The following is a 14,064-nucleotide window of genomic DNA, read 5'->3' on the forward strand; positions in this document are numbered from 1 at the left end:
AATGAAAAACTCTGCACATCGTGTTATTGCCACAAAAGCTTAAGTATCGTATTATTGATAAGGATAACAAAAAGACTGTCTGCCTAGGCATTTCTGATTTAGAATTCATAAGCTATCAAATTAGTTAAGATGCCTTAATTAAGAGAAACTAGGTGATTAAATTACTGAACTACATGGAAAGATTCCACTCAAATAAAACAGTGTAAAATAAGACCTCGAGAGAACAGAACTCAGAGATGCAAAAGACCCATTAAAATCTGAATCAATTCCCCCTGCATATATATTTTTCAGACTGAAGATGCATCAGCTGTTAAGCTGATACGACACTTTATGTTAGTCAAAAGGCTGAAAAGCTGCAATCATGTTTTATTAAAATAACTACACATACTGGGCTGGGCTAAAGGAGAGTAACAGAGTGCCAGAAAACAAGAACAATTAATTTAATATCTCTGAGCTCTTATGTGCAGCATTCACAATTCAGACACCAGAATATAACTGTCCATCTTTATCTGAATGTATTTTCTACACATGGCTTCAGGGTTTTTTTTGAATAACAGATGGGAAGAAACAGAGCTGAATGATCAAATGCGGAAAAAGAAAGCCCAAATACATTGACAATACATTGCTGGAGAACTGAGCAGCAAATATTTGGACGAAACTGGCCAGTTTCATCTCTCCCTTACGAAACATAAAATTCACAAAATAAGGAAAACAAATGCTTGCAGTTAGGAAGTCTGTGTCCTGTAGCACCGAGAGCTGCATACAGGTGGTATTGCACCAGGGCAAAGAAGGAACCACTCCTCACCACCCAAACTGCCAACTGGGGCAGGATTTGACCGACAGTTTTCACTCTGCCAGTTGACAGCAGGTTACAGTACCTCTGGGATCTTCTCTGGGCATTTTGCCATGGCAAGAAAATCCAGATTAAACGAAAAGGACAGGTACGACTACCCGCTTCTGAGAACAGCTATTTGTGTAAGTGCCACGCTACATGTCCTCCTTCCTCACACTCTTTCATCTAGTTTCATTCAGCATAAGCAATTGTAAGCCTGTAACAAGCATGTTCTTGTTGCAGAACAAATCAGAGGTTTTCCTTGATTTTTGCTCCCTGAAGTGTGCCCCGAGGGTATCAGCTCTGGGATCATCAGATTAAGAAGGAACTGTGTGTACACTTCTACTTCTAAGGCTTTTATTCTGTTTACATTAAAATCCACATTTTAAAGTAGTTTTAGAACTAAGATGTCAATGGATCTCTAAACTGGGACTCAGGGAATCAAGATTTCGCCCATTCAGGAAGCTTTAGATGAGGAAGAAAGGTTTACCTACCTTAAACGTACTTTACATTTCAATTGGTTAAAACAGCTTCATTCCAAAATGAAATTTTGCAGGTCATTTACTGATTATGATTAAATCACCTTCATTTATTACCACATGGAAAATAAGCCACTATACTCAACATAGCAGGTAAGCTTAACTGCTTAGCAATTTATTCAAACACTTAGAAGTTAAAAATCATTTCTGGGCTGTTCATTCATTAATAAGGGCAGATGGATGGCACTTTCAGATATTATTTAAATATCTTTGAAATATAATTCCTAGTTTATATAGGTCAAAAGTTTCCCCCTTTATGTAGTCAAGCCTTTACAACAGGAAGAAAGTTATGTTTCAAGATGTGAGGAGATTCAACTTCTGGAATGAGTGCCACACAAATACACTAAATTTTTCCTGCCCTATTTTCTTCACAATGCTTATGCAGGTTCTAATTAACGGTGAACAAATACAGCTGAGATGGCAGAAGGTGGCTGTTCCACATAGCCAAGTAAACACCAGCAATATGACATTGCCTGTTCCAAGGAGCATCTTTAATTGTTTCCAAGAGTTCTGTAAAATCCCTCTTATCCAGTCCTAACTGGAAAACCAAGTCTTTCTCACTCCTTTCATGTGTATTCCACAACAGGTGCTTGAATGAGGGAGTTTGGATGCTGCAAAGTACTTTTACAAATTATTTTGCCCTTCAGATGGTGTCAATTGTATAACAGGGTCTTGCTAATAAAAAGGAAGCAGGCTTTCATAACTTCAGAGAATCTTCTCTATTGGATGGGGGCAGGGAGACAATGTTTAAGTACACCAACTATGTCTCTTTAATTAAGTCATTAATCACCATCCTTCAGAGCCCTTGAGACTCTTTTTTTCAAACCCCTCATGCTTAAGCTTTAGAAGAAAGTTCTTCTCAGCTCTGAAACTAGTAAAATACTTCTACCATTCCTATCAGAACAATAATCTGCATTTTCACCTACCACTTAAATTCTTCTATGCATATATTTTCATCAGTGCTCTAGCTGCTCCCCTCCAATCTCTGCTTGCTGGAGTCCAAGAACAAGTCACAGAGCCCCTTCCCTGTACCCCAAGGGGGAAGCTGTGTTCTCATCTGTGATGATGTAAATCCCAAGCAGCTTATTTACATCTGTGAAGTCACCCAGAGGTCACAGAGAACTCTTCACTTTTCTTTGCTCATCCTTTTTCTTTATCCATTACTTACATTTTTTAAGAAACAACAAGTGCTGTAAACCAAAGCGTATGCAGCAGAACTCAGCTTCCAAAATGACTTGCAGTTTGAAATGTGACTTTAGAACAAATCTGCACAAAATCTGCAATGCAAAAAAAATTACAATGGCTCCTGGAAAGTAAAATGCCTTCTTACCCGATTATGAGAGTGAAAGGGAGTATTCAATTTTCTAAATTTAAGCTATATAACACAGATCACTGAATTTTACCCAGTTTCTTCTGTATTCTGTGCAATCACTCACATAGGACTAAGGCATATTTTCCAGAAACCGCTAGTTTTGAAACATTCATAATTATCCTTTTTACAATATTATTGCCATTGTATATTACTCTAAATTAATGTGAACAGAGAAATGGAAACAAAACTCAGCTAGAAATTCCACAAAACTTTACATAGTTTAGAATTGTGGGTACTGAAGTCGATTTTTGCCCTGTAACAAGAATAGCATGTATAAACACCACACTACATGCCAGCAAAGAAACCCACCTTTGCAAACCTGAAGCATATTATCCAGATAGGCTAAAAAAGCTGGCAAATAACTAAAAATGCCATTAAAATGCACAGACAATTTTTCCATGCCTCTTGTAGTAAGGAGATATTTAGAAATAGCCTTCACTGTCTATTCTACACGTGCATGGAACTGAGGTATATGTGGCAGAGACATGTCACCCATGCAGGTGTGTGTGGTACTTGCATTACACTCTGGCACAAGCAAAAGAAAATGACAACTGCCATCTGCCTAAATGTGCCTTCTACCAATGATTCAGAGCTGTAAAGAAGTCTGCCAAAAATTAATAATTTATATTAGGCTTTTTGTAGTTACTTAATAGTTGCACTCATGCAGGAGATGGGTGGGTATTGACTGAATTGCAGTATGAGTTTGTTATTTTCAGTTTAATTTAATAACAGACTAATCCTACAAAATGGTGAGCATGAGCATCCACAACTTCTAATGACATCAGTGTGAATGATACAGGTCTGCATCTCTCACAAGTGGGCCCCCAAATTCATAATTTTCAGCTTATTTCACTTTCTGTAATCTATCATGTGCTTTTCACAAGACAGGATTTAAGTGGTTCCACACTGGACAAAGACTGAAATGACAGTAGAGTGTGGAGATGTGGTACCCAAGAGAGTCAATAATTCTAAGCTGATGGAAAAATTAAAAGAATAGGTAGATGATAGAAGCAGAAGGAAGGAGCAGGACAGCAGCAGAAAAACTAGCAGCCAGGGCAGGTCCAGACAGAAGAAATCGATCTCATAAGGATACATACAGAGGCAGATTCTTAAACCATACAAAATGTTACAGTTTCACCGATAGAGGCAGAAAATCTTCACCAATGAGTCTCCTTTCCACCATTTCAGCTCTGAGAAGATAGGAGAGCAGAGAGAAAAAGAGATAAGGACCAAAAATAAAAAGACAGAGAGAACACTGTATATGAATGGTTAGAAATAACTGCCCTGCTCTTTGGGCTTGGTGTAGTGCCCATAAAGTAGGCTTAATTTGTTTCAGATCTCGTCTGTGGGACTGACTGCTTCTGAGCAGCTGCAAGTAAAAGCTACAAAAAAGACAGAGGTGAGAGTAAAAACTACACAAAGGACAGAGGTAAGAGCTGATACATGGGAGCTCCAGCTCTTAGCACTACAATCCAACAAACAGGGAAGATCCTAAAATGTTACATAGGCACAAACTGTGTGAGTAATTGTGCATCTGAGTATTCTCTGGGCTTCTTGTGGAAGCTGGCGAGGGTTACCAAAGAGCAAAAGGAAACATGGCTTTAGAAAGGAAACACGCGTTTACCACAGTGAAATAAAAATGCTTTACAAATAGTTATTGGCAAAATTTGAATAAAATAACAGCTTTCTAATTAATCCTATTCTAGTGTGAACAGTCACCCCACCAGAATATAAATATTTTTTGTGGCACCCGTATTATCTGTAATTATTTGTCCTGGTCAATTACTAACATGCACTTACCAAAGGATTTCTGAAATAAAAAGTTTTCCTAAGAAGGAGAACGGAAGAAAACTAAGTTAATAAGTCATTCCACCTCAGATCTCTGAAAGATGTTAGTGATGGTGTTCTATATTTTTGGTAATTTTATAGCTACTGGCTTAACTTATCTATAGTCTGCCATCCAACTAGCATTTGAAATAATTCACCTGTCTATTTAAAGGGTGGATGTTTGCCCATTTTAATTTTTCTTTCCAAGCAGAGCTTTCCTTCTAGAGACATGTATTGAACAGTTCTTGCCTGACCTATGGATTAATCAGAATTTAAATACTGTTTTATTTCAACAGGCACTTCTGATATCTGTGTTTCCTGCCATGAAATGTAATTAGGGAAAATTAATTTACCAGGGGACCTCTGAAGCTTTACCTTCCTCCCCACTGCTATTTGCACTGGGCAACATTCAAATGCAATTCCCTTCCATTCCAAGTATATCAGGGCTATTTTCCCTAGACTGCCTCAGAGCAGAAAACGTCATCCAGTATTTGGAAAGTTCACAAACGTGACATTTTTCCAGTAAAATTGTACTGTAGCAGTCAGCTCAAATAGGTTTATCACTGCTAATGAAAACAATTGGAAATACACTGAACACTTTGCTTCGTGGCTTAAATCAGTCTCTAACTGTATTAGAGATGCAAGCCAGTGCTCCAGGACAGATTATCTCCCTGTGAGTCTCTGATGGACCTTCACTGTTTGTAAATGCAGCTGGTACTCACTGTTGTCAGGTAGGATAATAAACGAGGTACACCTCGGTTCACGTCCTTTGTATCGGTTTTCATGTTATGTTCTTAACCTGTACCATCCTTTCTTTTTCAACATTGATTTTGATTTGGAGGCCACATAATAATATTCAGCTGCAGTGCAATATTTTTATATTCAGCTTCGAAAATGTTTTTGCAGCCTGCATTCGAAAGCTTTGTGGGCTGCAGGCCAGCTTCTGGAAATTCCTGTTATACAGGTTATCTGGAGGCAGAAATGAAGAAACATGTTGAATTCTCTGTGTGGTAAATGCAGCCCACCTTTTGCAGTTGGGTTTTGAGGATTCTCACTGTGAAACAAAGACCAGGGCAGACTACAGGGATGAGTTACAGAAGTATGTTCTATTTAACTCAACAGTGTCAGGCATATAACGTGCCCTTTATATCTATAGTTTATTTTAACACATATCAAGAAGACAGAAAATTAGTGATCAATGTAGAAGGGAGCATGAGGTTTCATTATAAATTAATGTAAGAAGACTCGGATTTCAATGATAAAATGAACATGAATCTTAAAAATTGTCTGTCTTTATGAAACAGATGAAAATTATTACAGTGTATAACTTTTTGGTGACATTTTACTGCAAAGGGCATATTGTTACAAAATTTAGCAATGATGTAGCTAACAGAAATACAGCAGGGATAGATAAGAATATTTATGTAACATGATAAAACATGAAACATGGATGTATTTGAGTCATCAGGTTACAGAATGGGAAAAATACTTTGCCCTGCTCTTAAGTGAACCCTCCTGTTAAATCAAGAAGCAATGCAGACGGGACTTGTTGGGAGCGAGGATCGCACAACAGTAGTCAGCAGCCAAAGGTAGTCCACCCAGTTGTGTTCTGGTGGAAATACGGAAGGAAAAGAAGGAGAAAGTGAAAGAAAAGTTCATAGAACTTTACTTGGGTATCCAATTTAGTGGCGCTTTCTTCCCCAGACACAAACCATCCCTGCAGTGACATGAGAACATGCTGATAACTGGATGAAGAAGTCACCTACTGAAAATGAAACAGAGTAAAAACCAAATTCTATAAGTAGTGACATTGCCACACAGAACTGGTGGAAGGTTGCTGAAAAGTAATTCCACTCCCTAAGCTAGAGCTAGAGAAAACTCATAATCTCAGAAGTGGCCCTGGCTTAATATTTCTGGAGGCCTGCAATTAAATTCAGATTCAGGGATATTTCTAAGATGGAAAGAATACCTACATTGATTGACTTACATATATACATGATCAACTCCTAGGAAATAATCAGTAGAATACAGAAAGTTCAGAGTAAACAGAAACAAACATTTGGCAGAATGATAGAATCTTTATCAGCTCAAAGAATCTTGGATAGAGAAATATCTTGAAAAAAATAAATCCCACACATCAAAACCACACTGATTTACACTTATAAAATTCGGGCAAACTCAGCTGGGCATGTTTCGCTAACACAAACATGATGTAGAAAATAGATTTTCACACAAACTAAGGTCAGATTTAAGTTTATCTTGGAACTAAAATTTTAGTCTTACCTAAGAAAGTATTTTCCCATCTGTAAGTTTTCAACACTATTCTCACTAGAATTGTATAACTGAATTCAGATATAAATTACTTGCTATCCTTAATTAATAGAACCTATATTCAATCTTTGTCTTTTCTTTTTGTTTCTCTTCCCTTGTCTTTCCTTCCTACCTTGCCAGAATAAACCATCCTGTTACATTCACAAGCTTCAACTCTACTCATACGACTGTGATTTCCTTTAAACAAACAAAAAGACAGTAAAGGAAAGAAAAACAGTGAGAACCACCTGCAAACTATTATAAATCCTAAACCCACCCATGCAGCTTGCAAGTTATAAGTCAATAAAAGCAAGAAGACTCAAAGCCAGATAAAGCGGACTTTGGTGGGGTTTTTTTCTCTATAAATACTGTGCAAAGAGATGGCACTAAAATATGTAAGAAAATATTTTTATATTTTTTGGTTGTGTGCAAACATCTATTTCAATTTCCTTCTTTGAGGGAATGGTTTAGCAGAGTCTCTCTTATCTGAGATGTCCACGATGGGTTAAATATTCACTGGATGAAGATCACATGATCTCAGCAGTGTGCCAACCACATTCCCTAGCACAGAGCCATGGAATTTATGATTTTCCTGAAGGGCCAATTTTCATCTTATTATCACACTGATACTTTTGTTATTTAACAGACCAAATAAGTTATCAATTCCTGAATATGACTGAGAGAAACTGGACAAACAAAGCAAGCTATTGCATTTTCCTTCCACTTGAGAAGCCTTTGTTGTCTCTCTCATATAAGTAATGAATTATTATGCATGATGATTTCCAAAAACTTCCTTTCGGAGAAAGAAGAAAACCAAAGCCATCAGCTCTATTCTATACAAACACCCCACAAAGATCTTCTGTACTGATGCAGTTCTACTAGCTCCCATCAAAAACTAATTCTTTTAGGAGGAAAACCTAATATTGCTCAGCCACAAACTACCTTCTAATGGTTAACTAGAAGGCAAAAACCCTATAGGTGATATCATGGCTCTGCTGCATCCAGAAGAATTTTGCTGTAGACATGGTGAGCTAGGTTTTCACCAGTAAATATGTAAAATATTGAAAGTCATCTAAATTATTTTTCCCTGGAAATAGACATAAAGTATAGTAAATTCATTTCACATTAAGATTTACTATTTCATTTTTACAACAGATCTATCAGCATTCTGTAAAACTGAGCATCTCACTAAGATGTCAGTGTAAAAAAACCTACCCAAGTATTAAAACACTTATCACTTACATAGTAACTGAACACAACCCAAGTAAATGAATTAACTCCATTGCCACAGAATATACTGGAAGAAATTCAAGATTAGAAAGGACAATTTTCCCTTCACATACCTGCCTTACTTTTCATCTGGATAAAATTAAACATAACTATGCTTTCATTACATTTATTATATGCAATAATAAAGGCACAATAGAAACACTATAAAGGTAAGAGAATGGTGCAGTGTTTGCATTAATGGAAAATAAACAAAGGACATAGTTATGAAATATGAATGCCAAGAATTACAAGGTCTGAGCCTGGCCACAGAGGAAATACAAAAGAATATTGAAATATTAAGTTTAAAAAAATCCAAAGAATTATTATGAGCAAAGGAGCCACCCATGAAGTTTTTTTCATCTGAACCAACAGCAGGTTAGAACAGATATATATACATACATTTATATATCACTTTGCCTGTAAAACTGCCAACCTCAGAGTATGCTGAACTGGGACCATGCAATGTAACTTAGAGTAGTAAGTAGCTAAAATTACAAGGCTTAATATGTATTACAATCAATACTGCTGAGTGTATACTACTACTTATTTAATTTTACTGCATTACTTTCTTCCCTTTGTGCTTTTGTTTTCTACCAAAATGTTTCTTTATTTATTCATTCTTATATTCATTTATTTATTTATGTATTATTTATTGAGGAATGGCATATGAGAAGTCAGCCCTCTTTGGACAGGGCAATGCTGGATGGGAGGCTTCTGTGAAGTTACGGGTTTATAACAAAACATCAACGTTCACTACTTGCCACTCACACCTTCATTTAACAACTGACGTCAGACATAAATCACCACAAGTTTCTATAACTTTTCAAATTATTGTCTGGAAAAGAAATTTTAAATCCAACTGTAAGCAAAGCAACAGCTCAATCAGTGGAAGAGCAGTGATTGTGTGCTTCCTTTTGTCACACAACGACACCACTATTTGGGACCTCAGCTTTCTCAAAGTGTATCAGCTGTTAAAAACCCACTACACACAGACAGAGCAGCAAAGTTTATGAGGTCAAAAAATGTTCACCTACCACAAACCACAAAGGCAGGCTGTTGGTGTTAGTAGCAGAAAGTGACTTTTCATGCAGACCGCAGGTTTGACCAACACAGAACTAGCTCTGGCAAGGAGGGACGTGCTGGCTGTCTGCAAGTCAAAAGGTGCTGCTCAAGTAAAACCAACAAATACTCCATGAAAACTCAGTGTCTGCGCTACACTACTAGAGAAGAGGAGCCAAGGAAATTCAGGCAGATTAATAAAAACAGTTGATCAGAGTTACTGGAGGTTGCAGTGCTTTTTTTTACAAGAGTTCTTAATCTTTTGTGACCTAGACTATTAATGGTCTACTACAAACTAATTAGGGGAAATACAAACACTTTAACCTTACAGTGATAAGCAATAAAGACAGCAGACAATGCTTTTAAAGCAGCAGAGAAAATGGTGTTTAAAAAAACCCAGAAAAAACATTTCTATTCCTCTCTGGACAGTCCCCGCACAGCGAGTTGAGAGCAGATTGCAGGCAGTGTCAGGCACCTGTTTAAACCCAGTGAATGTGCAGTTTTTGTATACACAACTAATAATGAAGCTTGTGATTCGAATGCTCTGTAATAGCACATGTAAAATAACATTTTGACTTATCTGTAAACCAGTTGTATTATCTATCTCTAACCAGTCACTTACATGCTATAATAATGCAACAGTGGTAACTTAAAATAAATCTGTGCACATCATATATGCATGTGTTATACATATGTATTTACATGCACAGATAGCAGATATACATGGACACATACAAAGAGACATACATATATGAAAACAAATTTTATGGGAAAGACAATTAAAAATAAGGTTTCCTACAACTTTGTTGTAAGGTATTTTTAGCTACAATGACTTCGTGAGTGTAGGGAAGCTTTATTCTGTGGTTGTAGGATTTCCTACCATCGTATTTTCCTCTCTCCGTATCACCTCCCCTCACTGAAAAGATTTTCTACTAGGCTGGCATCTGTGTTTACATGTACAAATTTTGTATGTACATCTGTGTCCCATAACTATGAAAAACAGTGCTTGAAATAAATTCCTTGAAAGTCTTCAGATTTCCATGTTCAGTTCTTTTGTTTGGAGCCTGTGGTTTTTTCAATAGCTTACTCATTTTATTTTAACATGTTTCGTGAAATACTTGTTCAGGCTATTAACTCCAGAACCATTCCAGAGAGGAAAATTTTCTGTTTATCTCATGTTTGTTTTGGTTGCTTGTTTGTTTTTTTTTTTTTATCTTTGAAGTATTGTCCACTACCACTAACGTAAGAGAATCTGCAAGGGATGTGGCCAGAAACTGAGCTCTCTTGCAGAGAGCAATATGACCAGAGTGTTCGACTCGGTACTTCTACAAGACACGTGCTACCTTCCTGACCTGTGCTGATGCTGGGAACCTGGCTGCACTGTGCAGTTCTGTTTATCCCTCCATGGAATAAATCTGCAATGGTGATTATTCCATGCTTGAGCCACCTGTCCTTATGAATAATGCTTCCTGTGTAGCTGTTTCCAGATACTGGAGTTAGTTACTCAAGCTTGAAAGGCAAGTAGAGAAATTAGTAACTGTTGCACATGCTCCTTAAATGGCACAGGGCCAAAATATGGAAAAGGAATTCATTGCCATGGCTTTCCTATGGTATTGAAAAAGATGAGTATCAGAAGACCTGCATCAGCACAACCCTGACGAGGCAGACAGGAGAGCAGTACGATGACTGTATTTTGGCTTAAATTTGGGTAACTGAAAGCTAATTATAATTTTACTTTGAACTTTGAGAAAAGAGAGAGACAGGGACTTAAAAACCAACACGTGTGTTACTCAGCAGCTAAAGGAAACTGAGCCAACAGCTGCCCAACCTGATCCAATACAGCACCAGTACCACATTTTCTCAGATTATTGTTATTTTTAACACTAAAAATTTCTCAGTAGGTGGATGTGCACATTTCTTAGCTTTTTGTTGAGTTAGTACTATTTCTAAAAGAACACTGGTGAATATACACGAAATATCTTTGACAGCCATTTCCACTTATAGATCCTTCCAATCCAAGAAAATCAATGGTTTGTGAGCTTTGGGTACTTTTTGCCAAACAGTGCTGGACTCACTTGTTACATTCTGTAACACAAATACACACATAATAACAAACAATGTCAAAGAAGCACACAGTTCAATGGCCCCTGGAAACTTCAAACTTTCCTGTGTTTGAAGTTGAAACAAGTAAGCAATATTGTCGTCTTCTTAATTTGTTGATTTTGGTTCTTCTCCAGACCTGTAAAGACCAATTCTGTAAAGACCAATGCAGAAAACCAGAATGCATTTGTTCACCACCTTATCCAGCAAGCTGGCTAATGCTATAGTATATTGAAGATGCTTCCCTATTGCACTTATTTACCATGCCACAAAAAGTTATCTGCATGGAGATTTAATAACACCGTTAAATGATATTCAAATGGACATTAAGCATACCTATTAAATACTCTTATATCCAGTTTGAGTATGTTTAGATTTTTTAATTCAAACTGACTGATTGCTGATGAAATTGAGTTAGATAGTTGTTTTGTAGGGTAATATCAGTCACTCTGCTAATTATTCCATCAAATAAAAAGCCAGAAGTTTAGAAAAGACCAGAAAATAACATCAAATGTTCCCCACTATTCCAATACATTCAAACTGGTGATGGGATAAGTGTACATTTCTCAGCAAGACCCAACTGCCACTTCATTTGCACAGCACTATCTCAGTTAATACTTCTCCTAACCAGCAGAACTGGCTTAACTGTGTTATCTCTTCAGCTCAAGTACTTTTGGAGTCAAAAGCACTCTGCTTTCTAGTTTTGCTAGCTGACTAGTTTTCTAGTTCTAGTTTGGACATTTACGGTAGGATAAACCTATATGGTTCTATTTCAACACTGCTTATAACAGTATATCTTCTCTTTGTTTCCATTCTTGGTATTTATTATAACCAGAGACAATACCTGTAATCTATTGAGAATATGTAGCTACTTATTTTTATAAAAAATTGATGGCATTGATATAACACAAAACCTATTAATCACTCTAACTTAGGAAACACTGCTGCATGTAGCGATACCACCTCCTGGATTCATTCTTCCACTATTTACTGTGAAAGTTCAAAATAACATCAAACGCCGCTTGACTGCAGCTCTCCCTGAGCAGATCTGCACTGAATTTAAATTCCCACGAGTATTGCTACAGAAAAAAATGTAAAAAGCTATTCACTGCATACAACTGATTTTCTGTTACAACTTCCTGCAGACCCATTCAAATCAATGAAGCTTCTCCAATTTACATGGCTGAGAATTAAGCACACTCCTTTCACAAACCAAGCACCTCCGGTCAGAGCAGGGCAACCTAACAGCCATGGATTTTGAACCCTGTTTTCTGTACTGCCACAAAACTCCAACCATTAACACTGTTGTATGATTTCTATTTATTTCTTTGTTATTATTGTCTTGCGCCTTGGAAAAAGATTTTCTAAAGGCCCTGTTTTGAAGGACATACCACATGAAGAGTAATGACTGTGCTGCTGTAGTTTGTGAGCAGATTGACTTGCTGTTCTTCTTTCTTTTTCATTCTTTTTTGGTTTTGATTTGCTGAGAAACTGTTTAAAGGAGAAAAACCCAGTACCTCTTTCCCCCCGCTCTTCTCTTACCCCCCAAATCCCAACTGCAGGAATGTTTGCTTTTTTTGGCAGCACTAATATTTATTCCTTACTTAATAGGAATTCTCCCCTGTGTTAAGAATGTTGCTTTTAGAGCTTGAAGATCTAAACATAAAGTATTTTATCACTATTCTGATTTTCTCCCCTCTTTATACAATTTTGGAGCAGTTAGGAAAAGGCAAATATTAAAACAAAAATTACCGTCTTAGAGTGTCTGTGAAAATTTATGTACTAAAAAGCAGCTGTAAAATGTTTAATGTTTAAATTAATGTTTTATGTTTACAATAAAAACTCTTCAGCCATGAAGGGCTTTTAAAAGCTACATGCTAAATACAAGCAAAACCAAAGCAAACAACAACCCTGTGAAGCCCAGTTTCAACACATGAAATGCCAAGTAAGACTTTTGTGTGGACTTTATAAGTTTTCATGTGTTGCTCTACTGAAAAAAAAACACCTACAAATGTCAAAGCTACAAAAGGAGCTGGTTAGAATAGGAAGGCAAAACACTTAATTTCTTAATAATAGGTATTTTTGCAATTCTGAGCGTATTTGTGATGGTCTGGTTTACTTTTTTATTTGAATTGTGTTATAAATAAAACAGCTTCTCTCCTCCCCCTTTTCTGCCAGCTGTAAGCACCCTATCCTCCAATAAAGGTTTAAACAAATGAATAGATTTAAAAGAGACCATTATGCACTAGCTAGCGCAGACTGAGGAGAAGAAATGTTGCCAAATCATACTCCTTTTAAAATCAATAGGAATTCTTGCTATTGGATTCAATGGGAGTATAATTAGGTTCTAAACGCACACATTTTCTCGACAATGTGGGTTTCTTTACCTTTCTTATTCTTGTTTCCCTCTCAGATATGAAGAAGTCTCACTGTTCCAACGTGTTCTCAGTTTGAACAGCGTTTTAGCAATTTCTCCCCTAAAATACTTGTGGCACAGGCTAGAGAAGGCAAACTCTTGGCACAAGTAACCTCCATTACCTACACAGAAATTCAGCTGTAAGTTAACACCAGCAAGAGCATAGCCCATTCCCCAGCAGACACTTAAAGCCTTGATATCCTATGTTCCCTGTCCACCCTCCCGCTTCTGAGCATCACTTTCCTAGTGATCTGGTCAGAACAATGCCACATACTGAATCATCACCAACATCCTTTCCCTTTGCAGCTCAGTTTTGTTTTGCAGGTCTCATTGTAGGGAT

At 37.0% G+C, this 14,064-nt stretch overlaps 1 protein-coding gene across 1 annotated transcript in view; it reads right to left on the bottom strand.

Moving 5' to 3' along the window:
• Positions 1–14,064, bottom strand: part of WWOX (WW domain containing oxidoreductase) — a 521,778-nt gene that overhangs the window by 223,887 nt on the left and 283,827 nt on the right. The window lies entirely within an intron of this gene.

The sequence above is a fragment of the Strigops habroptila genome, chromosome Z, assembly GCF_004027225.2.
Source record: "Strigops habroptila isolate Jane chromosome Z, bStrHab1.2.pri, whole genome shotgun sequence".
Taxonomy (NCBI): Eukaryota; Metazoa; Chordata; class Aves; order Psittaciformes; family Psittacidae; genus Strigops; species Strigops habroptila.